General features: G+C 38.9%; 1 long non-coding RNA gene across 1 annotated transcript; it reads left to right on the top strand.

The window, feature by feature from the left end:
• Positions 1-13,122: 13,122 nt before the first annotated feature.
• LOC136009191 (uncharacterized) lies at positions 13,123-16,787 on the top strand. Its single transcript, XR_010610383.1, has 3 exons — positions 13,123-14,062; positions 15,364-15,496; positions 16,704-16,787. It is a non-coding gene; the product is annotated as an uncharacterized LOC136009191 (long non-coding RNA).
• Positions 16,788-23,824: the final 7,037 nt, after the last annotated feature.

Below are 23,824 nucleotides of genomic sequence, written 5' to 3'. Positions count from 1 at the left end.
ACTTCCCAACTCTTAAGAGCAAGGATGATGTAAAACACCAAAATGTTTTGTGAAAACATTCTGACTACAAAATTACATGGAGGTCTCTGTCAGCCCACAAGTACAATCCAGAGGTCTGGGTCCTGCCTTGCAGCCTGCCTGAGTTCAGACACCCTGATGTTCTATGAATGATTCTATTTTCCTGCAGCAGGGGAGAGGCCTGGAAGTCTCAAGATGTAACAAACCAGTCTGAACAGACCGTCTGAGCTGAGAGTCTCTGAGAAACCTCAGGGCCGAGCAGTTTTGAGTGTTTGATGCTCCTATGCGATTTATGGAATAGGCTGAGGAGACATGGGACTCAGCAGCAGCCGTTTCATGAAAGTAAGACAAGGTTTTCATTTCTCTGTAAAACTATAAAGATTGCTGTTTCATTCTGGATGAAATGCAGGGGTTGGGGTTTTAGTAAAAATAAATCGTATGAAATGGGACTTTTAAGCTTCGAACATTTTAGCTATAAAAGATTTCACAATACTCATGCAAATGGTGCAGCTGACAAACGTGTTGCTCCATGTGAAAGCAATGAAGGAAACTAAAATTACAGCGCAAAATGCAGTTCCGTGTGATCTCTTTCTGAGACTGAACTTTAGGGTTGTGAATAATACGCACTTCAAATTCAGTCGGTTAGGCTGCTTATCAGCTATTGGAAACATCGTTTTTTCACACCCATTATAAGGGTGTACTTCTTGGTATTAGTTTGAGGACCTGTGCACATAAATAACAGCAACTCTGCTGTTATATGGGTAAGGTGTGATCTTGCTGCCTTTTGACTGGCTGACAGCATTGAAATTGCTTGAGCACACAAGCTAGGACACAAGCAGCAGGGGCTGTGGTGGTGACAGGAAGGATTACCATGGGACAGTCAGCCCTGAAGCAGGGGGTATAGTGGAGGACCCCCACTTTGCAGCAAAATTTAAGCATTGCATGCATTAATCAACCATTTAACATCAAAGAAATAAATGGTGAACGTGTTCAAAGGTATATGATAAAAAACCTAGCAGCTGCTGGTAGGTAGAGGAATCCTCTTGGTGACAGACGCTCAACACTAATGCTGTGGTTTAACAGCAGCCCATGGGTGACCCACAGTGGGACAGGGACAGTTTTCTTTGCAGTTGTGTCTTAACCACTAGGGTGAACTTTTCTCATACTGTTCGATCAGGAAGAGCTGAGAAGCAAGGGGCCTGTGTCTGTGTGAAAAGACTGTCATTTAAATTCACCACCCAGTAGTATTTGAACAAATAAAGCTGGGCTTGCTGCCTCTTTGTTCTGTAATAAAGAGGGAAAAAACTCTGTTAACCTGTGAACAGTGAACTGCAAAATGAGATTTAGTGTTTAAAGATATTTCTACAGTTATTATTAGGTTTAGAGACTTCCAGCTGTATCAGTACCCAAACATCAGTGGTAGGGTCAGTGCTGTGCTGCTTATCCTTCTTAAGAAAACATTCCTTTTAGTTAATAAAGTTTTCTGAATCTGTGATTCTTCCTCTATTGTTCAACTTGGTGCACTTCTGTTACATTTAAACCATATTAGATTTACAGTAAGATGCCACTGAGATGACATCCAGTGACCTATTTGCATTGGCTATCTCTCACATGCTGATGTAATGGTGCATGACCTATCAGTAAGACATTCAAAAATGCAAGACTGATTTAGAAAAGTGTTAATTGTTCTATTAAAGGGGAAAAGAGGTGCCGCACACCCTCCTTCTCTTAACCTCAAGGCTGACTCTGATACTATCTGTCACAACTCAACATATCCTTCCTACTTCCACACCTATACAATTAACCCTAAATAATTACAGTTTCTAATGGACCCAACATGTCAGGTTAAAATCAGATTCTCCAAAGATATTTGATAAAGTGGGTTGAGGTAATTCTGTTTCAATGTGGCAAATGAAACATACATTACTATTAGAAGATACGAGATGATGCTGAACATTTATAAGACCGCTGTGTCTGAGAGAAGTGGAGGTAATATGTCACCAGGAATAAGAGCAGTGTGGTAATGCTTCTGATGTGAAAAACATATTTTAAATTATGAGACAGAGTAATTGCCTACCTTACAAACCTGATGTATTGGCACTGGACTGAGTCCTTTGAGAAGGTTCGCCCTGAAAGTGGATTACTCTTAAAATATGACTAGATTTCTCCTACAGTGGGTAGATAAACACCGAGTGTGCGATTTCTGCTCAGTAGAACTCTGAAACCAATGTCAGAAACAAGAGTAATTTCATGAGGCAAAATGAGCAAAAGCCAGGCAACTTACAGAGTGAGAAGTGACAATCTGAGATTTTTAATTCGTTATTATTTACTTTCCCTTGGGAGTTGGTAGTTGGTGTGCTAAGCCTTGCAAGACATGTCTGGGGATAATAAACACCTGTATTGTTTAAATACAGCAGTAGTACTAGGAATAGCATGGGAGATCCTAAGCTGGTAGCCATCTAAACCTCAGATCCTTTTCAAAGTAAGCCAGAGATTTCAAGCAAATTGATCATAGTCAGTCTGTGTCTAATATTATGTCAAAAAGGAGATTTGTTTTATTGCAAGATACAACTGTTTGCATGGCACCCTTCTCTGGATGAGCTTGGTGACTTTGCTGACTGACAGGGCTCTATTCACACACACTAAATCCAGTAGAATTACATTGTCTGAAAGCAGTGCAAGGCTCCATGGAGGAACAGAAGACATCAGAAGTGAGTGAAAGGGAATCAGTAAGTGATTGTTGGGAGTGCTGACATCAAAAATGAACATATACCTAGAGTTCACATTGTATAAATTTCGTCTTCTCTGTGGCAATTCTCTCTTTCCTGAACATGTGTAATTTAAAGCTTTCTCAGAATGTGTCCCAGAACTACTGGTAAAGGGCAGATGCAGGCAACTGTCAGGCACTCTTAACAGGAGAGAATAACTGGAGGATTCATTCAGCTCCTAAATTACCCTCTTGAATCTCATGCTTTTTAATAGATGTCAAAGATTCTCACAGATTGAGCAATGTTGTTGACCACATAAAACATGCCTGGCATTAATAGTTATCTGTGTACATCGGCTTCTTTTGAAATAGCTTCAACATAGGCCAAAATTCCTCAGTGTGAACCTACACAACAGGGTGTAACAGAAATACAAGTAATTATTTGAAGAGACTGTTTTTTCCTAGAGTAGCATGAACTTTACCTTTAAAATTGTGTCCAATTTGCTAAACTTTAAATGGGAAACAGGTTTGGAAACATGAGTAATATTTTACTTTGGTGTATGTATGATAGTGTTGGTTTGTAACAGCTGCTCATGTGTGTCCTTTGTTAAATGGAATAGCTAATTTCAGTGTAGATGAAGTATTTAGAGGGATGCTTTAACTCCCTGATTTCATTCAGGATGTGAAGGCATCTTACTGCTTAGAGGAACAGCTCCAGGAGTCAAGTCTAAGTCACTGCTGCAACAGAGTGTAGAAATAATTTTTCAGAACTAAACTTTAAAAGCACTAGAAAGACTCAAGAATATAATTCCAACTGTCTGTCTGTGGCACAGATTCATAAACACTTGGTGACCCAATTTGCAGAAGTATTTAGGAAGCTAAAATTTAGATAAACACCTCCTGCCATTTCAAGAAGCATCCATTCCACTGCCACTGCAATCTGCATCTTTAAGTGAAGATTACTTTTGAAAGCTTGACTGAAGTTGCTTTAGAAAGAATTACATTCTCGCCAGTCATATATTTGAAAACTTTACAGGATGATATGTCACAAAAGCAGGAAAGCAAGTCTCCCAATTGATCCCCAGCTACTCCCAAAAATTAAAGGAAAACAAAGCATTACCAGTAAGCTCTTTAAACTCACTAATTAAAAGCACACTGCATTCAGATCAAGTTTAAATTCAACTTCTTAAAGTTGACAGTGCTTCTTTAAGGTAAGTGCTTTCAAATGGAACAACTGCCAATTTATGGGAATTTTAATACTTAACAACCTTGACAGTGTCCCTTTGAAAAGCCTGTAAAAATCAACATGCTTTTCATAGGAAAGTTTATTCAGGTATTTATAAAGTCTTTACATATTATCCTGGATAATCTGAATATCAGCATTTTGTCATCAGAAAAAATTGGTAATACATGCAATTTTACACCAAAATTTAACCTTGAGAGAAAAAAAACCTAAGTTGTCTTCTTTCTTAGGCTGTTCTAAAAGATGCTTAGATCCAAGTAAGGATTTTTTTTTTTTTTTTTTTTTTTGTGCTGCACACAGCAAAATTAAATAGAAAAATAAATGTCACATTCAGGTTGAATCACACATGATGACCTCTTGCAGAAGGGAAGAATTCAATTGGCTTAAGGATATAAAAGTAATTTTATTATTTCAGAATCATGTGTTCCATTAGTTCCTATAGTTCTAGCCAAAATTAGCCAGGTGAGAAAGTTGCTGCATATAAAACATCATATGTAGTTAGCCATAATTTGGTCAAAATAAATGAACTATAATGATAGAGGGAGGATATAACAGTGGTATAAGATGTTAAGATCAGATTCTTTTAACAAGTAAAGAGGTGGCTGGCAGATACAAAGAGATGATGTCTGATGTTAAAATAAATCCAAGGACTGCATTCTGCCTTCACTGAAGTCTTTTTCCCTGCAGTTACGTTTAATGCCTAAAATTTGATCTTTACGTTGGTTTGGCTGCCCAGGAGCTACCTTAGGGAAATTATGACTTTGTCAAGACTGGGGAAGTGAATGCTGAATGACTGAGAGAGAACAGGTTTTTTAGTGTGACATTTTGGGGTTTGGCTTGCTTCTTCTTTACTGACTTCATTGATGCAATAGCTGCCTCACTTGAGTAAGTGGTAGCATTTTGCAGGCTGTGTTAAAAGAGTGTAGTGGAGTAGTAAAGAAGCACATCTGGGACTGACACAATAGGGGTATTTCCTTCTGCTCTTAGACCTCTTACACTATTCTCTCCATTACATTATTTTTTTAAAAAATCAAAATCAGAGCTTTGAGCAGAGTTACAGCACCCTTAAAGAAAGGAGACATTTTTGACAAAGCTACTACTCTTGGTATGTATTAGGATGAAATTCTCATATCCATTCCTGTTAACCAAGCATCTCGTATTTTCTCCTTCCGTTTTAGAAGGACAACTATTTCTATGTTCTGAGCAATTACCACAGTCTTTTTTGTTCTTACTCTCCCACTTTTCTCCTCTCTTTATTCCTTCTTGTCACTTCTTTCTTTGACGACTCCCTCCTCTGAGATTTTCTGCCCCTGTTCTCTCTCTGTCCCATAGCTGCGTGCATCACTGGCATCACTGTCCGCTGTGCTGAGGGCCCAAGGGGCAACAGAGGGAGAGGAGGGATGCTGTACCTGGAGCTGCAGCTGAAGTTGTGATTCTCCATGGGTAAGTTACATCTCTTTAACTTACACAGGGAACGATCAGAGAAGGCAAGTGAGGAAGAAATATTAAAGATAAAGCTATGTGCTACAGGATTGGTTTTGCAGATACTACATGTTAATGGCTTGAAATGCAGCAAACTTCAATAAAGGTAGTGATAAACAGTGATGAGAACAAAAACAGATGGGCTCCAGTCCTTAATGGCTGTGAAGCATCCTCATGAAAGTCTTTTCTAGGCTCCTGATCTGAGCTCAAAGCTCAGTAGAACTGAGGAAGTGTTCTAATATCTTATAAGTGCTAGAAATTATATTATGAATAAGAGTGTTAGGCTGATTCTTATCTAGCATTGTTCATACAAGATCTGATTTTTTTAAGTTAATCATGTTACTTTCAAATATTTTTCTGCAAGTTTGACGTAAAGATTTGCTTTTCTCATGATTGGCAATATGTCAAGTTTAGAAGTGTTTTGATCAGCTGTTACTGTTTTATTGTTTATCCAATAGTAACTTAAGCTATGTTAAAACTGAAAATGCATTATTTAAAATGGAAGAAATTATGTTTCCTTAGGAAAGGTTTTAACAGAAGCATTGAGATTATCAAGTCCACAGGGTCTTTTCCAGTGAGGGAAAACAATGAATTATATTAGAGGCCTGACTGAAACATTAACTATAATATTTGCTGCCATGAACACTATAAAATGAACCTATGCACTTATCTGTCTAAAATACATAGATTTTTTCTAAATCTTGTTTTCTTAGGGAATAAAAGTAGGAACAGTCACAATGCAAATTCAGTCTTGCATTTTAAAAAAGTGCCTTATGATTGCAGCCATTTAAAATTGGGATTTTACACCTGGCAAAATAAAGTATATTTAGCTTTTTAAGGAGTATTCGTTGTTTCAGTCGGATTTAAAAAAAAGCCAAAGTGAGAGTGCAAAAAACCTAACTGCCCTAAGAAGACAACAGTGGAATTTCAAACTGAAACAAATCATTAAAAATAAAGAAAGAAAATTAAAATAGCAGTCCACATGCCAAGCCCTGGTGAAGAGAGTTAACTGTGCATTCGGCTGATCACGTTTATCCTGCTCTGCTGAGACAGACTGGTAGGGTAGAAGATTTTCAGCATTTGTTCATTTAAAGATAAGGATAACTCTGTGCACAGAGCACTGCAAGCAGAATGCAAAGAGACTCCCTTCAAAGTCTGCTCAAGTCAGTAAACAGAGTTCTTCAGCTTTATAAGAATTCTTGCCTATCCTCTTGTAATTCCACAGGCAAACTCTGCCAAGGCAGCTACTTCTAATTTCTGTTAAATGAATGATGTCTTATTCAACTCAGACTGATAAATAATTCTCTCAACTATGGGTCTGAACTTGCTATCTCACAGAGAAGAGACTGTGATGTGTTTGGTATAAGAATCAACAGTGTGACTCATCTGAATTATGTTGCAACAAAATCCTCATTTGGTTGATACAATTTTTTTTTTTCTATCAAAATGAAACATAAAGTAGCTCTTCTGATTTCTTTTTCTCCCCATTGTCATTCATTTTCTTGTGCACACTTTTTTACAGAAAGTGATTTTCTGAGAATGATGTGTTTTCCTAGGGCTCAAAAAATAACAGATGACGTTATTTGTCTTTCAGCATTTCATGTATAGAATTTTTTATTTAAATCTTATTTCAAAACGTGATCACAAAATAAACATACCAATATTACCATTAAGGCAATCATTTCATTTAGAAGGAAAATCAGGTTTAGGATCTGAGAAAACAAAGTGGAATATATTCCTTTTGCCTGTAGCTTTGGAAGCTTGGAAAGTCCCATTATCCTAAGAATTAAATTGGCTTACTCTAATGCATACAGATGGCAGTGCCTTGTGCTAGGTACAGCTGCCATTTTCTTTTTTGTCCTCAAAGGAGAGACACAAAATTCTAATATGGCCACCTGCAACAATGAGTTTTTATAACATGATCTTAAGGCCCTTTCCAACCCTAACCTATGATTCTGTGATTCTATAAAGGGAGGTTTGAGGATTTATTCCATTTAGTCCCATATGTATGCTTTGAGACATCTTTTGTACATTTAATAGTATTTTCAACAAAGCCATTTTTGAAAGTAAAACAAAAGTAAAACACGATGCCTGCTGAAATGTTAAAGAAGTAGCTGCTGAACCCTGTGGTCAACAAATCATATTTGGAGAGAAATACAGCAACAAATTTTTTTGGAACACAGGTATTCATAATATAAAAGGGAATCACTATATTCTTCATTAGATAATCTTTGAGAAGCCTAATACATCAAAAAAGGAATTTTCATTTCAGTTCATTGAATATTCATGCAAATACATTTCTAACTTTTTTTCTTTTATTTTTGTGTGCATGACGGTGATTTTGCTTAAATTGCTATTTTTTACTCTCACAGCAAACTCAGCATCATTTTCAGGCTCAACATTGACTGCAAAAACTTCTTATGAATAAAAAATACAGGCTTTCAACTCTGATACTCACAACCTTCGTTTCCAGTGAAAATATGTAATATGCTCATAAGGATCCTCATAGAAAGTGCAAGATTCACAATACCTGTGAATAGCTGCTGACAAACCTGCACAACCAACTGAAATTCCTGTGATGTTCTCTCAATTTTGATAATATAAACAGCTGTCATCCGGTTAGGTGAATTGGTGAGGATTAATGAGGTGAAGGTGCTTGTTCTTAGAAAATGTAAGTGATGTAAGTTGTTCATAAACTACAGTAAGATATAAACTGCCTTTTTAATTGTCCTGGGTTCAGCAGTAGCAGTAATTTTTCTCCTTCTTAGTAGCTGGTGCAGCGCTGTGTTTTGACTTTTGGCCTGGGAACAGAGCTGATAACACAAATGTTTTAGTCTGACCAAGGACTTTCTGAGCCTCATGCTCTGCCAGGGAGGAGGGGAAGCCGGGAGGAAGCAGAGACAGGACACCTTACCCAAACTGACCAAAGAGGTATTCCATACCACAGCACATCATGCCCAGGATGTAACAGAGTTACCCAGAGGGGCTGGGGACTGCAGGGTTGGATGAGGTATGGGTCGGTGCTCGGTCAGGTGAGGTTGGGCAAGTTATCTGTCGGCTGGTGCTGAGGTGTTGTCTTCTCTTCCTTTGTTATTTCCTTTATCATTATTCTTACTGGTGGTAGCAGCAGTGATTTGTGTTATACCTTAGTTACTGGACTGTTCTTATCTCAACCCGTGGGAGTTGCATTCTTTTGATTCTCCTCCCCATCCCTCCAGGAGCAGGGGGAGGACAAGAAGGGGGGGGGGGGAAGTGAGGGAATGAGCTCTGTGGTTGGGTTTAAACAATGACATTAAATATTTTTATATATATTATTATATTTTTTAGAAAACTTTGGAGTCATTAGATACATATGAGTACATAGATACATATGAATACACAGACTTTGCTTAAAAAAAAAGAAAAATCTTTGCATGTTAAATATGGACAGACAGTTTTCTTTAAACTGTAATAAATTCTAAAATGAGTTCCAAGCTAGGAACTGGGCTGTGTCGTTCACAAGGTTTTCTGTCTGGGTAAAGTTTAGTCAAAGTCCAGTACTCAGAGAGAGGACTTTTGGGGTCAAAATATAAGATAAACATTTTATTGTTATTGGACTTAGGAAAATGGGAGTCCTGAAAATTGTATTTCCTTGGATTGTAAGAGACTTCTTTCAACAACTGTTGCTAGTCAGATTTGAAAACAACTTTTGTTATAACAACTTTTATTATTTTTTCCTGCTTTTTTAAATACATACTTATACTTCCTGCATGTTGTGAATGAATAAACCTACACCAAATGAAAGCTTGCTCTCTGCTCTTCAGTCCTTCTGGTCCCTTGACATTTCTGACTGATGAAAATTGGATGTAGAGGCAAGGCAAAGTACTCTGGTTAAATGCTTCTGAATAGGATGATGGTCTGCTACTACATAAATCCTGTGTACTGCCAGATCTCTAGAGGATTCTTTGTTCTGGCCTTAGACAGATTTCTTGTCAGCCCACCAGACAGTAAGAAAAAACTGCAGTTGATTCTGTCAGAACATCACCCTAAATGAATAAAATGATGATTCTGCCTGCATGTTGTCCTGGGTTTACCAGGAGCCGTTTTGCTCCTTCTTAGTAACTGGTGCAAGCTCTGTGTTTTGACTTCCAGCCTGGGCAGAGAGCTGATAACACTGATTGTTTTTAATTGTTGTTAAGTAATGTTTATTCTGGCCAAGGACTTTGTGAGTCTCATGCTCTGCTGGGGACGAGGGGAGGCCGGGAGGAAGCAGAGACAGGACACCTGACCCAAACTAGCCAAAGAGGTATTCCATACCACAGCACGTCATGCCCAGGGAGGTAACTGGGAGTTACCCGGAAGGGCACTCTCTCTCTTCGGGGGGGTTGAACTCATTCGGCGGTGGTATCGTATTCTCGTTATTTTCTCTTATCAATATTATCACTGGCGGTAGCAGCAGTGATTTGTGTTATACCTTAGTTACCGGGCTGTTCTTATCTCAACCCGTGGGAGTTACATTCTCTTGATTCTCCTCCCCATCCCTCCGGGAGCAGGGAGGGTCGGGGGGGGGGGGGTGGGGGGGGGGGTGGAGGGGGTGGTGAGTGTACGAGCTGTGTGGATCGGTTTAAACCACGACAATGTTCATGCAAACTTACTTTTTCAGAGCTCTCCCCCCCCAGTTCTAGCTCAGTTAGAACAGGCTCCAGAACAAAGAGAAGTCACCTTTTAATTATCCAAATGTTCTTTTCAGAGAACAGCGATCAGTGTGATTTCCTTGGATGAGATCATTTTTCTCTACAGAGTATTGCAAACAGGGAGAACGTAAGACAGATGGGGAAGAAGAAAAGGTGGTAAAAGGGGTAGAAATATTGTGCAATAACTCTTCTAAATCTTTTCCTTCGTAATGTACTGTGGTAATCATACACAACTCATGCCACTTAACACTTCAAACTGCAAGCAGTAGAGATTAAACAATAAGCAGTTATTGAAGAAGTAAAGAGTGGGGTGATAAACCTTGCTAATGGGACTGTTATTCAGGATAGTAGAAATGACAGCCAACATGGATAAAGTATTGTAGAAGGACTTTATGAAACTGAATGATTTGACAATAAAATGGCACATGGATTCAATATAGTTGATGTAAAGTGATGTGCACAAGAAAAATTTTAACTTCACCTATAAAATTATGCGCTCTGAGCTGATGAGGAATTTAGGAATGAAATTGTGGGGTTGCAATAGTTCCATAAAAACAGCAGGTCAGTGTTCATTAGTAGTCAAAAAACTGATCAAGTATTAAGAAATGCTAGGAAAATGATAGAAAGCAAAATGGAAAATATTCCACTACTGAATAAATTCATTTTTTATCTGCATCTTCAGTAGTATGGGAAATTTCAGCTGCCCTATTTAAGGTTTCACTAAGTACCCAATATAAATAACTTTTTGAAGTGGAGTGAAGCCACCTGCAATGGACTGTGACCAGTGTGTATAAAATCATGAAAGACATAGAGAAGGTGCACAAACACTAGGAGAAGAGCTATACCTACAAGCTAGTAGTGGTCGTGTCCAGCACAGGTGACTTTATGTTCTCTTATGACAAAAGAGGAAAGGGTGAAACCCTAATTCTACCAATACAAGAAAACTCCACTGTCTTCAGATAGGGTGTAAAACAGTTTCAAAAGCTTTTTTTTTTTCTTTCCCCAACAAAGGCCTCATTCAAATATATATATATATATATATTTGCAAATGAAGTGTACACACAGTGGTAAATACAGAGTTAAGTATAGATTTCAGCTCTCAAAGTGAGTTGAATTGATTCATCACATTATAGAGATGGAGGGGAAATGTGCAGTCTGGCATAGAGGTACTTTGATTTGGTGGCTTAAACTCAGGATTGCAATTTACAGCTTTGTTTTTGTTTTGCTGGAGACAGGACCATGGCGTGAGACATGGTCAGGTCGGGTCATTTGAAATATTTGCCATTGAAGCTGGGATATTGATTCTATTTGTCTGAGAAGAAAGGCATTTGGGGGGGTATGTGTCTGTAACTACAGTTTACTGCTTTTCTTCTGTCCTATAGGATGCTCTTTGCTTTATTTCTTGATGTTAATTTACTGCACCTTAGTGCTCTAACATATCTAACATAGTTCTAACATATGAGCTTTTTTCTTTTTTTTTTTTTTTTTTATATTTTAGCAAGTGAAATGTGATTTTGAGAACTCTGACAGAAATCATGACCTAACCTTTCCCAGCATAATGATAATAATGATACCATTTACAGGAAAAATTGCTTTAAATTGGCTAGAAAACACATTAAAAGACACCTTATCAATTTGAGAGAAGAAAACCCAGAGTACATATTCATAGTTAATTTTGGTTAAATAGGCTAATGAGTGTTTTCTGCATGGCAGCCAAGATTGCCATGTGGCTGCAGTCGCTGCTGGGAGAAAGTGCTGATTGTTTTTCCTTTTCAGTTTGTTCTTGGATTCTAAGGATGGCTCTATGTGGATCTTGTGCATGGTGTCAACAAATTCAAAAATTACTTGAAATAGAGCTCCTAATACCATGCCATGTGTCTGGCCTATTCAGAAGGTGCATTTGCATTTACTTCACAGATTTTTGCATGCTATTTTCTGATTTTGAGTGGAGAGTTAAGAGTGCAACATCCCCATAATCCACCTCATCAGATATTGGGTTCTGAATAACAAAGGTCTAGGGTGAGATTAAAACCTCATAGTACCCAGAGTACCAAGCCCTGCCTCAAGCTGGTTGCTGTGCAAAAGTTAAGCTTGGAGCAGGCTGAGGTGCATGAATGTGCCGCCATTGTACCACCATCTGTGACAAAACCTCTGTTTTCAGCACTTACGGAGTGACTCTCCCTACTCTTAAACTTTTAGACATGAGATTTATACTTTGCTTCATTCCTTGTAGGTGCCCATTTACAGTCCAAAGTCCTTCCAAAACCTTGAGTTTTGCTTAGAATAAGGTTATCAGAGAAATAACTGCTTGACTCTTCCCTTGTCTCCTTCTTGGAGCCCTGCAGGAACACTTCAGTCATGTTTTCATGACTTTTCGCTGTAATTGTCAGGGATAATTTTCTTTTTATTTTTTTTTTCAGAAAAAAGGAATCTCATCTTTATAATTAACTGACAGCAGGAGCTAAGGTTTTCGAAAGAGCATCAGAGACATTGAGATTCAAGGTAAAAATCCGCCTCAGGAGAGCTGCTTTCATCTTTTACACACTCTGTCTTTTTCCTTGCTTACATGTTGCAGCAGTGGAACCCTGAATAAGCCTCAAATAATATAAAAAAAAATTACTTTGAATCTGACCTATCATCACTGCAGACAATACTAATGGATTGTCCCCAGTTTGTCTGTTCTTGCTGCATAGCTTTCAGATTTGAGGTGTCCTGCAATAGAAGCTACAAATGGTGTGAAGCAGACTTTGGTCTGAGGCTACAGGGGCTGTAATTAAACTTAATTGAAGCCATGTCTGTGAGAAAGAGGGACAAATATCTCAGGAGTGTCACCACAGCTGCATCTCTTCTGAGTAAAGACATCACTATAGAGGGGAAAATAAAACCCAGTACCAGATACTGTGGGTAAGCTAATGCTGTGTAATGCCCCAGATTGTACTGCAGGAAGAATTTATGGTAGAACTATAAAGCTACTGGGTTTTTTCTAAGTATAAAAAGCTATAAAGATGAACAGTAGTTTTAAATATATGTATTTCCTTGCTGTTGGATCTTTACAGGTTATTTCACTATGTTTTTATTGCTTATGTCTAGCCAGAGGGGGAAGCTGATTAAGTGGTCTAATTTTTCCTTATCTTCACTGCTTGACCTTCCTGTTTGAGTGTATTGGGTATTTCCAACCACATTTCTGTTATGAAATCCAGATTGTCTTCTGGAAATACGTTGTTTTTGATGAGCTACAGGAGAAACACAGGTGGGTTTCTGATAGCAACATGCCTGAGTTCTTGCCAGCTCATTTTATGGGCTGCTAGGGGCTTCAAAGCAACTGTGTTATATAGAATCTGCCATTTTGAGAAAATGTGTCACACTAGTACCCTGGGGCTAGATTTTCTGCTAGTCTGCCGACTCCCTGCCATACATGCATGAACCACAGGAGCCTTGGATCGTTTTTGCAGTGGAATCTGAAGTCTTTTCAGATGAGATTTTTCAGTCTGCAGTGGTTCCTAACATGGAGCAGGGATCCCAGGAGACCCAGGAACACCACCTCATCATCAGTTTTGCTCTCCCATGCCATACTGACAGTCAGCAACGAAAATCCATTATGCTACCCATTGGACGTTTGATGTAGCCAAAGAGAAAAGACGAAACCGGGAGTAACAGGGGGAGGTTCTAGCACACTATGCAGAATCACTGTGATGAGCGGGAGAATGGCAAATCTTGCTGGTTTAGTCTTGTGCCTCTACAGCAGAACCTGAAAGCCCTGGGGACTTCATCTCTGTTGTTCAGCTCCTGGACCTGCAACATTGTGTTTGGCAGCCTTGGATGTCCTCTTCAGAGCTGGCAATCTCACAGCCTCAGACTTATTGCTGGGGGAGAGAGAACAGGGAACTCAGCTGTAAATTGCAGCACTCCTGACTTCCTGAAGTCAAAGGAGCCATACAGGTATTTCACATCTTGTACTTTTTCCAGACAGTGTCATGAGTGTTCTGGATGGTACCGAGCACATATGGTTGTGCTGCAGAATTTTATCCCAACTTTTCACAACAAAATACTTTGATTCTTTCAAGCAGACTCTTACTGTAATTAATTTTCACGTGAAATCTCCACTTTCTATTTACCATTTCATTCTGGAATGAAAGGCAGTTTTTCTTAGAACTTCAGGAGTATCTCTAAAATGGAAATGCTTCCTTTAGACCAGGACAATATTGGCTTTTGAACAGAAGGGACCTGGGTACTTTCTGGCTTCTTTAAACCTTTGCTGATATAATCTCCTTGGCTTCTCCCAGAGTGTCCCTCAGAATACTGATGTTCACCTACACACTGTCTCATACTCAGTTGATCTAATTCCTGTCTAAGACACTTCACAAATTTTTGTATTATTACCATTTTCAGTCAAAAATACCATATCTAATTACACTAACCCTGCAGCGTTAGTTTCACTGAAGAGATCAGCTTCGATCTGTTCCATTTTCATTCTTTTCCCTCAAATGCCATCCGGGCTGTCCCTTTGGGATGAAAACTTTCACCAGTCCAGTCTTCTCTTAGTTGTCCCCTTGCCAATCACTTCCACCCTGTTGTTGCTCACTCCTATTGCTTATCAACTTTTCTTGTAATTATCCTATAGTGTGCATTTATAAAATGCACATAAATCCTCCAGTTGTGTAACTATTTGGGGTTTTTTCAATGTAAGTTATAGCTACCACTTCTTCTTCCTATTTTTGTCTCATGCTAGTTGTTGCTTCTAGGAGTAAACAGACTCCCAATTTTTTCAGGAAAGGGAACACATTTTCTTCGTTAGCACAATGGGTCCCAATATTGACCAAGACCCGGAGGCAGTGCTACAACATAAATAAATAATAACATGTCTAAAAATCTTTTCATCGCCTTAATGGCTATGTGATTTCTGCATTTTTGTGATTGCAGTAAGTAGTTGTAGAAAGCATTGTGATAACGTCAATAGAAGCATAGTATGGTAATGTAAAATTAATGAGCTAGATGGTAATCTTTTTAGGCAAATCGTGTTCAGTAATACAGCACACTCTCTCAATTAGTCTGTCCTCAGGAGCCAAGGAATCAGTGTATTGTGTGTGAAGTGCACAGTAAAATTGACTGCATTACTTAGGAAGATCAGTGTAGCTGATAGTCAAAGTGCAATAACCTCATATGGAACATAATCTTATAGTGAAGAGCATTATAGAGGCAATTTATGGTACTTTCCTGTTTACCTTTTTAATGTCCCACAGGTATTTGTTAGTAAAGGGAAGGAGACTTCAGTGACATGATTCTATGATTCTATGACATTTATTATGGAAACCAAAATAAGGAAGATGAGCTGATGTCTTCTGAAAACCTGCATTCTGCTCTCATTAATGAAAGGTATGACTAGCAGAGGATGTCATGTTCTCCATGGCAATTACCTTTAAAATCACTAAGGTTAAGATTCAGACATTCTTACCAAGTGAGATTAATATCTGAATCACTCCCTAATAAAAACTATGAAGCGTGATGCCAAATAGAAAGGGATGTGTCGTGCAGTCATGGCAACTGACCTCCCAGTAGACTCTTATCAGGGCAAAAGGGCTGAAGAAAAAGGTTCCTTGGTGGAGGGAAACCTGGGGGTTGTGCAACAATGACAAGGACTAAAATTATGCTGCCTTATCTGATACTTGCTGAGCACCAGGCAGAGTTTCTTTCTCTTTTATCTCTGTTGTTATTGTTGCCTGTGTATGGTATGCTCTGAACAACATGGCCACACACATATCATCAAGACAGAGGAGCTATAAGCTGATATGTAAAACTCATCACAGTAGCAGTGATATAAAGAACTTGAACCTATAGTTCACTCAAGGAAACTTCAGTTTCTTTAATGAGCTCCATGAGAATTTGATTAAAGGTTGTCATATTGGGTTCGTTACTTCTGATGAAGGAATAGGGAAGAAATTCATTAATGGAACAATTTCTAGACGCTAGGACATAAATTTGGTTTACATCATGAGAGAGATTCATTTTGTCTCAAGCTGTAGCTCAGTGGACATTAATCTATATTACAGTTCTGCAGCCAGTGAAAGCAGCAATTTGTGTTTTGAATTAGAAACTGACAATATAGCTAGTCATGGGTCAAGCAAGAGCTAGTACAAAAAATATTGAATTTTCAGAAAATTTTAACCAGATGTTGATTTCTTGATGATTTCAACTTAAAGTAATAACTCCAGTTTGGAAAGAAGGTGGATTTTCTGGTGTCTTATTTATAAACCAACTTTAAATATGTCCTGATTCATTTGAATGCTTGGAGATAGACACCTTATGTTACAGAAATGAGACACCGATGTTGACTGTAAAGGCAGATGAAGTTTATCTTCTATTTTCAACCACTGCATGCTAAGATCTGATTCTAACTCTTACAGAAGAAGCATCTTCACAGTGTTGAAATAATAGCCATGGTAGAACAATGTTAAAAATATATCAACCCATATTTTTCATTCTGTATCTGCAAACTATTAGAAGAAAAAAATACACGCTCTCTTTGATAATTGCCACAGAGGCCAAAAGATAATGTTTTATTTTCCCTCATGTTGTTTTACAGATTTTCTCTTCTGTTTTCTCTTGCATCAGATCATTAACTCAAAACGTGCCTCTACACTGATGAAATACAATTTACTGCAGAGACATTACTTAAAGAATATACAGTATTGGCCATTCAGGAGTGTGCTTTCATTCATCTCAAATAGCTGACATCCCTTTACGTCATAAACAGTCATGGTCAACACTGTTAATGGGGTCTACATTAGTAAAGTTCACTTTAAGAAAAGCCTACTGGACTGTGATTTATTTTATTTATTAATATTTTTATGGAGTCTATTTTCATTCAGGTCTTCAGCAGTAGATAAACAAAGGAGCTATTGATTGCCTACAGAAAGGTTTCTAATAGCTTCAATTAGAAAAATCTTCCTTTGTTGAAATGGCAAATCAGATTCCTGGAAAGTTTCCTACCTCTTTGGGTTTTGTCTGCAAGTTAATTTATCAGTTGGCATACTGCTGGTTCCAAACCTGCTTTTACTGAAGTAGGAATTTTGCCACTAGCTTCAACAGGAGCAGGTGCACACCCCTAATGAGATGTGTCATGGAAATGGTGCATATGCAAAAAAACCTGGACACAGTCAGCATGAGAAACACTGGAGAAGGATTTCTCAGAATCCCAGAGTATGTGAACAATGTGTTGCGATGACATTTAAGCATTGTCAAGAAAAGTTAAGAGATCAAGTGGAAGAATAGAACTAGACAAGAAGATACTGTGACACTGGAACAATTCGCCTCGTGCTTCAAAAAGTTGATAAAATCCTTGAATAGGGAGAGAAAGGGCATCATGATAAATGGGAGCACCTAAGCCACTGATAACACAGTCATCTTTGCCAAAATCCCTGAAGACCTTGAAGCACTGATGAGAGAATTAATCATGAAGGGTATGGCTTGGGCAATTAGGATAGGAAAAGCTGAGTGAAACTTGACCCCCAGCGTTCACCCTGTATTGAAACCAAGTGTGACCCAAACCTTTGCCGAAGTGTGAAAAAAAGGCAAAAGAAGTTTTTTCACCTCATTGTTTCTCATTTTATTCACCGTATCCAATATAGTGTGCTATGGATAATCTCAGACTGGTATCAACTAAAATAGCACGAGAACAGCAAGACATTATGACTTTATCAGCCAGTATTGCATCCACAGTAATTAGCCCTGCTTCTTGGAGGTGAGGAAGAGCATGTTAATGAGGCTGCGTGCAGTGTTGTGATAATCCCATGGAACCAATTCTGTGAACCAAAGGCACTTGCTTTGTGCTGGTCTGATCCCATGGTGTTAACTGGGGTGTTTCCAGCATAACGGGGTCTATCACACAACAAAGTTCATGCATGTGTACGCTGGACAATGCATGTGCTAGGATGCTGCGGGAGAGCTTGTGCTTGAGGGGGTTCCACATATTCGGGAGAAAGAGGGACAAAGTAGGAGGAGGAAGACTGTGCACCTTCATGCTGCAGTCTTTCTGCAAGTTACGTGTTTCAGCCTTGGGTGAGATATCTTATGCAGAAGACAAAGAAAACAAAGTATAGAGGCTATTGAGTACACCGCTGCTTTTTGTGTTGATCAGCACAAAGCTTATTTCCCACCTGTGATGAAAGGACCAGGCTTGTTTTGTCAGTAAGTGCTATTGACTGTGTGATGACTGCAAGGACTACTCATGTCCTGCTTCCCTGGCTGTCTGAGGCAAGAGTGGGTGTTTGCACTACCAGAGCCAAGTTATGCCTTGTGCTTAAAAGCAGAGGCGTTTTGTGGTCTGGGCTTGGAAGGGTTTTTCATAAATTTGACAGCAGGTTTGGGGTTTTTTTGCCAAATGTGGCTCTGAGTCTGGAATGAATCCTAGAGGGGCATCTTTGTTGGACATAACTACTGTTTTCCTACCCACTTTGAGTGTTTTATCTTGGCCGCAAACTGAAGCACATATAATGAGGAAAGGAACATCACTCATTATTTGTCTTCTTGATTGACAGAGTTGCATGGGTGAAGGCAGATGTGGGTCTCTTGGGATGCTGCAGCTATCACAGCAGGAAATTTCTCCAGTCAGATACTTGAATGAGATCTGGGAGATGAATGTAATTTGTCTCTAGTTTTATTTTTAGTGATTTCACTTTTCTGGCTTAAGTATTTCATTCCCTTTTATTGTCAAGATTTATTACCAGCACTGTTTGTGAAGTGCAGCCAGTCCCAGTCCTCCAACTCCTTCTTCCTAAACTTAATTTTTGTCAATGGAATAGTTTCCTGTAAAACGTCTAATTGTTGGCTTATTGGCAGATTACGTCCAAGAGCTTTTTTAAACCTAAGGCCAGCACCAATTAAGTGGCTGGTGCCAAGTCCCTTCGTTGCTGATGGAATAAATGAGAATTTCATTTGTTTCAGAGCTGACTGCATTTTTGGACAGTGAAAATTCAAGAACATGAAGTTTCTAGTTCATAGCTTCAGTATTGGTACTTGTGTTTCCATCCTTTGACATCTTTAATACATTTATTGACATAACTTTCCTGTTGGATAGGAAATGTTGTTATCATTATTTTTCAAGTGGGAAACCACAATCCCAAGAAAATACAGCATGTCTGTATTAGTAAGTACATATGCAGGAGAAGCAGCAGCTTTCCTTAGAGGGTGCAGTAAGTTATACAGGAGCACTTTTTGGTAATGAACTTTTTATTGGGCCTGCCGAGAGATAGGCTAGACCGAAAAATAATTAGTCCATGCTGTATTTTTTGCATCTATACCAGGAGATTGTTTTTCATAAACAAATCCTTGGAGGAAATCACACTTCAGCCAAAATATCTTTCCAGGCCACGGTACATGGGATGGAGAACAAGGCAGATCTGATATGAGAATCCCTGGAGGTGAGTCCTTTCTCCCATAGCCCTCCATAACTAGGACTTCCCTTCTTGCGGACAAAAACATTTGCAAGAACAATTACTACAGCCATTCCTCTTGAAAGCAGTGGCTTCTACTGAGTAACATTTGGGTCCAAAATACTGATAGGAACGTTTTTGTCTTCCTTTCACAAATACACCATTTTCAGGACCTCTGTATTTAGGTTTCTACCAGCTGGCATGTGTTTTTTCTGTACATATTCTTTGAAAGTAGAAAACACACCACACTGATTAAGAGTAGGCTGTGATGAACATCTTAACTCCAGACATACAGTGTTTCCATGTAATGGGCAAAAAATTCACATCTTAAACTATGCCTCAGGGGGAGGTTCGGCTCCTCACCTATGCCTAAAATTTATTGCTCAAACCTGTATTTAATGTGAACTTTAAATTATTCCCTACTCTAAAGGAAACGAATAAGGAATAAAAAATAGGGAAAACATGGGTGTTACTGTAGTTGCGAGTTATATCAAAATACAAATTTTTTGCTTGTTATTTTCTTTGCTTATGTACAAATATCTAATTCTTTGATGAAAGCTCATTTTAAGTATTTATTTTCCTTTAAATTTATTCTCCCCCTCCAAAATGCAAAAAAAAAAGGCTAAGAAGTGAATTTTGACTTGTGTGTTCTTGAGTTTTCTTTAAAAGTCATGCTAGAGCTGACAGGATGATGAGTTATTGGTTGTCAATAAAGTAACTATTGATTGTAAACTTCCAAAATTCATCCTTCATACGTGTGTAAAAACAGAATATGCTGTGAACTGCAGAACAGAATTAATTACTTTGTCCCTGAGGGAAGAGCAGATAATTACCAAATAACATTTCTATCAAAGCAGTAGATAAGTCCTGAGTGTTACGTGAGGCAAATTCCACACTCCTACAAAATGGATAAACTTGCCAGTACTTTCGCACAAATTAAAACTTGTAACATTTCAGTAAAAATCCTATTAGGAATGTCCTCATTTTTATAATTAATTTGATTTTCTTTAAGAGCAAAGGAAGACAGATGTTGGAAAGAGTAAGTGTATATGCACAAATCTTGTGCTCTCTTATTGATATTTTTAACAGATTATGTTATGTTTTCAGGATTCTTTTATCACTTGTTGATCAATACAGTTTTAAAGACTTCCTATTGCTGAGGTCTGTACTAGGATGTTTGCAATATGCATTTTGGAAAGCACTAATGTAGTGAAAGGATAATTCATGCTTTGCACTAATTCCCTCCTATCTATTGACATAAATTATAGCTTTGAGAGAAGGGAATGCTTGAAGCTCTCATTATTTTATGTACCAGCCTGCACTCAAAGAACAGGGGAGATTTTGCAGCTAACATTTTGCAGGAAATACAAACTATTTTATTGAAACTTATGCTACCCTCCAGAATTCAGTGGAGATGACTTCTGCCAGTGAACAAATACTTCACTGGGAATCGTTTGTGCAAAGTCTATTCTCTGTTTTAGAATGCTGCACTTTCTATTGGAAGAGGTTGAATTGTTTATTGAAAATAAACTAGCCAGCAAATGTAGCTTTTTTGCTTTGTTTGCAAGTTAAGATCTGATTCTGGAGTGTATTTGTTATTCAGAAGTCTTTTCCAATAAAATGAAATATTTTGCTCTGCAAACTGTTTACTAGCTGTTTGTGGTACAGGACCAGTCACCTCCATAGTGCATGGCATAATTGCTGCCTAACTATAACTTGCTGAACAGAGGTATAAATGCACTTACCAATCCACCTACCTCAATATGTCTAAATTGTGGGAAGTCAGACTCCTTGTCAGGAAATGGAAACTTCAGTCACAACTTCACAATATGACCTTTCCTCGAAGTGTTTTAATGAACAGTGAAATCGCCAACCATGCAAACGTCTGAAGTGGTATTCGCTTGGTATTTGACTGACCACGCTGGGGCTAGGTTATAAGGACACTTATTTTGTGTTGACTAATGCAGACTTCCTGAGCTACAAAATTCCACTGCATCCCTCTGGTGAGGTGCTGTGGTGAACAGGCTGAAATTGCATCTAGAGGGGAAGGGAACAAATATGCTGGCCTACTTGCCTCCTGCTGTTGCGAGAAGCAGATGTTATTTCCCTGCCCTTTCCCCCATTCTGGATCTGGAATCAGGGTCTCAGGACTTGGGAGGTTTCCCACTCAAGAGTTATGAAACTGTCAGGAGAAAAACAAACACAGACTGAGAAAAGTAGAGCATGGGAGAATGAGTAGATCAGAAGGATATTTCCAGAATAACTTTTGCAGATCTGTGGGAACAAGCTCTGCTTTTGCTCCAACATGACTGTAAGCTTTGAGGATGCGGCTAGTCCAGAGCTGAAGCCAAGCAAATACATTCTGCTATTAAAAAAGACAGTAGCAGCAGCAGCTGTCTTGGAGTCCAGACAGTGTGAGTTCATATCTGTTCTCAAAAGTCTACAGAGCAGGACCATGGCAGCAGTAACTGTGTCTCTGGTGTAAGCAGGACTCAGACCTGAATGTGCTTTCCTGTATGTGTACCGGAAAAATGAACTCTCATGTTGGAAGGAGAGAGAGGATGTAGGAGGTGAAGGTTGGCCACATATTTTGCGAACTTAGAGAAGCTGGAAGAAGTGAACGTCTTTTTGGTCCTCTGGACTTGACTCCTATCATAGTGTAGAATTATTTTTCTGTACATGCAGTCTTGGTGCAGAGGTCTCCAGAGGAATAAGGGTCTAGCAACTATTTCCATTGCCTGGATCAGAATCGGCGATGTGCTGTTAAAAATGGTGGGGCCTGGGGTGGGTTAGGGGCAGAAACAGAGCCAGCAAACGTTACTTCCTCCCTTTCATTCTTGTCTTCTGGGTGCAAACCTGGACAAACAAGAGAAAACACTGGCTGCCCAACTGAACATGGATGGTTCCTGTGAGAAGAAAGGGCAGGAGATGCAGGAGTTTCCTGGAGGCAATTTTCAGTCAGTTCAGGAACCGAACTGCCTCCAGCACAGCTCTGCAGTGAGATTGTGCTGTGCAGCCACTCTAATGTGACAGAATAGGAGAAAAAAAGAAAAAGCTGCTAATAGAAAAGTATTCTTTTCCTGTGGACAACTTGGCAGGTATTTCTTTTGGGGTTAGCAATTGTTTAGCCATAATAAATGGCAGAGTAATATAACCTAACTTAAGGGTACTGAGTTTGTGACAACAGCTATGTTTTAGGCATCCACATCTTAGTTTGAGGTAATTTGAGAAGGGAAAAATAAAATCGTATCCTTTGAAAGCTGCAGAAATAGTCATATGTTACAGAACGCAGCATTATAGTTCTCAGGCCACTCTTGGCTCAACCAAGACTATACAGGACAGTTACTTTTGGCTGGGATTTTTGGCAGTGAAGTGCTTGTTTATTCAGTAGTGCAGCGACAGCTAGGAAGATTGAAAGCATCTTTAGGCAACAAAGCATACGGTTTAGGAATTTTATGCATCCCAGATGGAATGGTGGATATTGGGAAAGCAGATCTTTGTGTCCTCCCTCTGTTCTCTCTCAGGGTATTTGTATGCAGAAGATTACAGTCAAATATCATGTAAGTGATCTTCATATCCAGGATCTTTAAGCCAGGAACGCGTGCACATGAAGGTCTTTAAGGGAATAAGGAAGGAAATAATTCTGTGTTGAAGGAGAAGACTGGGAATCAGAAAATTTACAAAAAGCTTGAAGACAAAAATAAGGGCATTCTTCTCTGCTCTATCTGAAGTGTATAGTGGAAAGCATTATGAAGGCAGCATTGAAGAACACACTATTTTGTGAGATCTGCTATGGCAGAGGAACCAAGCCACTGAGCTTCAAAACAGGGGAAGAAGGTGGTGAACCCAGGCTTTAGCTAAATATGAAGCTGAATTCCTTCCTCATTTTAGAACCCTGGTAAGTATTGCTGTTCCACTGAGAAGGTCATTGGTCAAAGACTATGATGGTCTGAGAACACTTTAGGATTATTATGGCAGTGTGTTTTAGGAGTAAGCCAACTCAGTTTTCCAAACCCATTTCTTCCAGTATCAGAGGAGTGACACAGAGAATCAGGATTCATGCGTGTGACTGACAGAGATGCCTCAGCTCTGTTGTTGGTGAAGGATTCAACTTCCTTTGGGGCAAACAGTTGACAGCAGAATTACATTTTCAGTTTTATTGAGCCCCTCAGTATGGTTTTCAATTATGTCTTTGGTAGTGGCATCTTACCGTGATTTTTTATTGCAATACAATAGCAGTTGATGTGACTTAGAACCACTTTTTACTCTGCTT

This window comes from Lathamus discolor, chromosome 2, assembly GCF_037157495.1.
Source record: "Lathamus discolor isolate bLatDis1 chromosome 2, bLatDis1.hap1, whole genome shotgun sequence".
Taxonomy (NCBI): Eukaryota; Metazoa; Chordata; class Aves; order Psittaciformes; family Psittacidae; genus Lathamus; species Lathamus discolor.
This window is presented reverse-complemented; position numbering and strand designations above follow the sequence as displayed.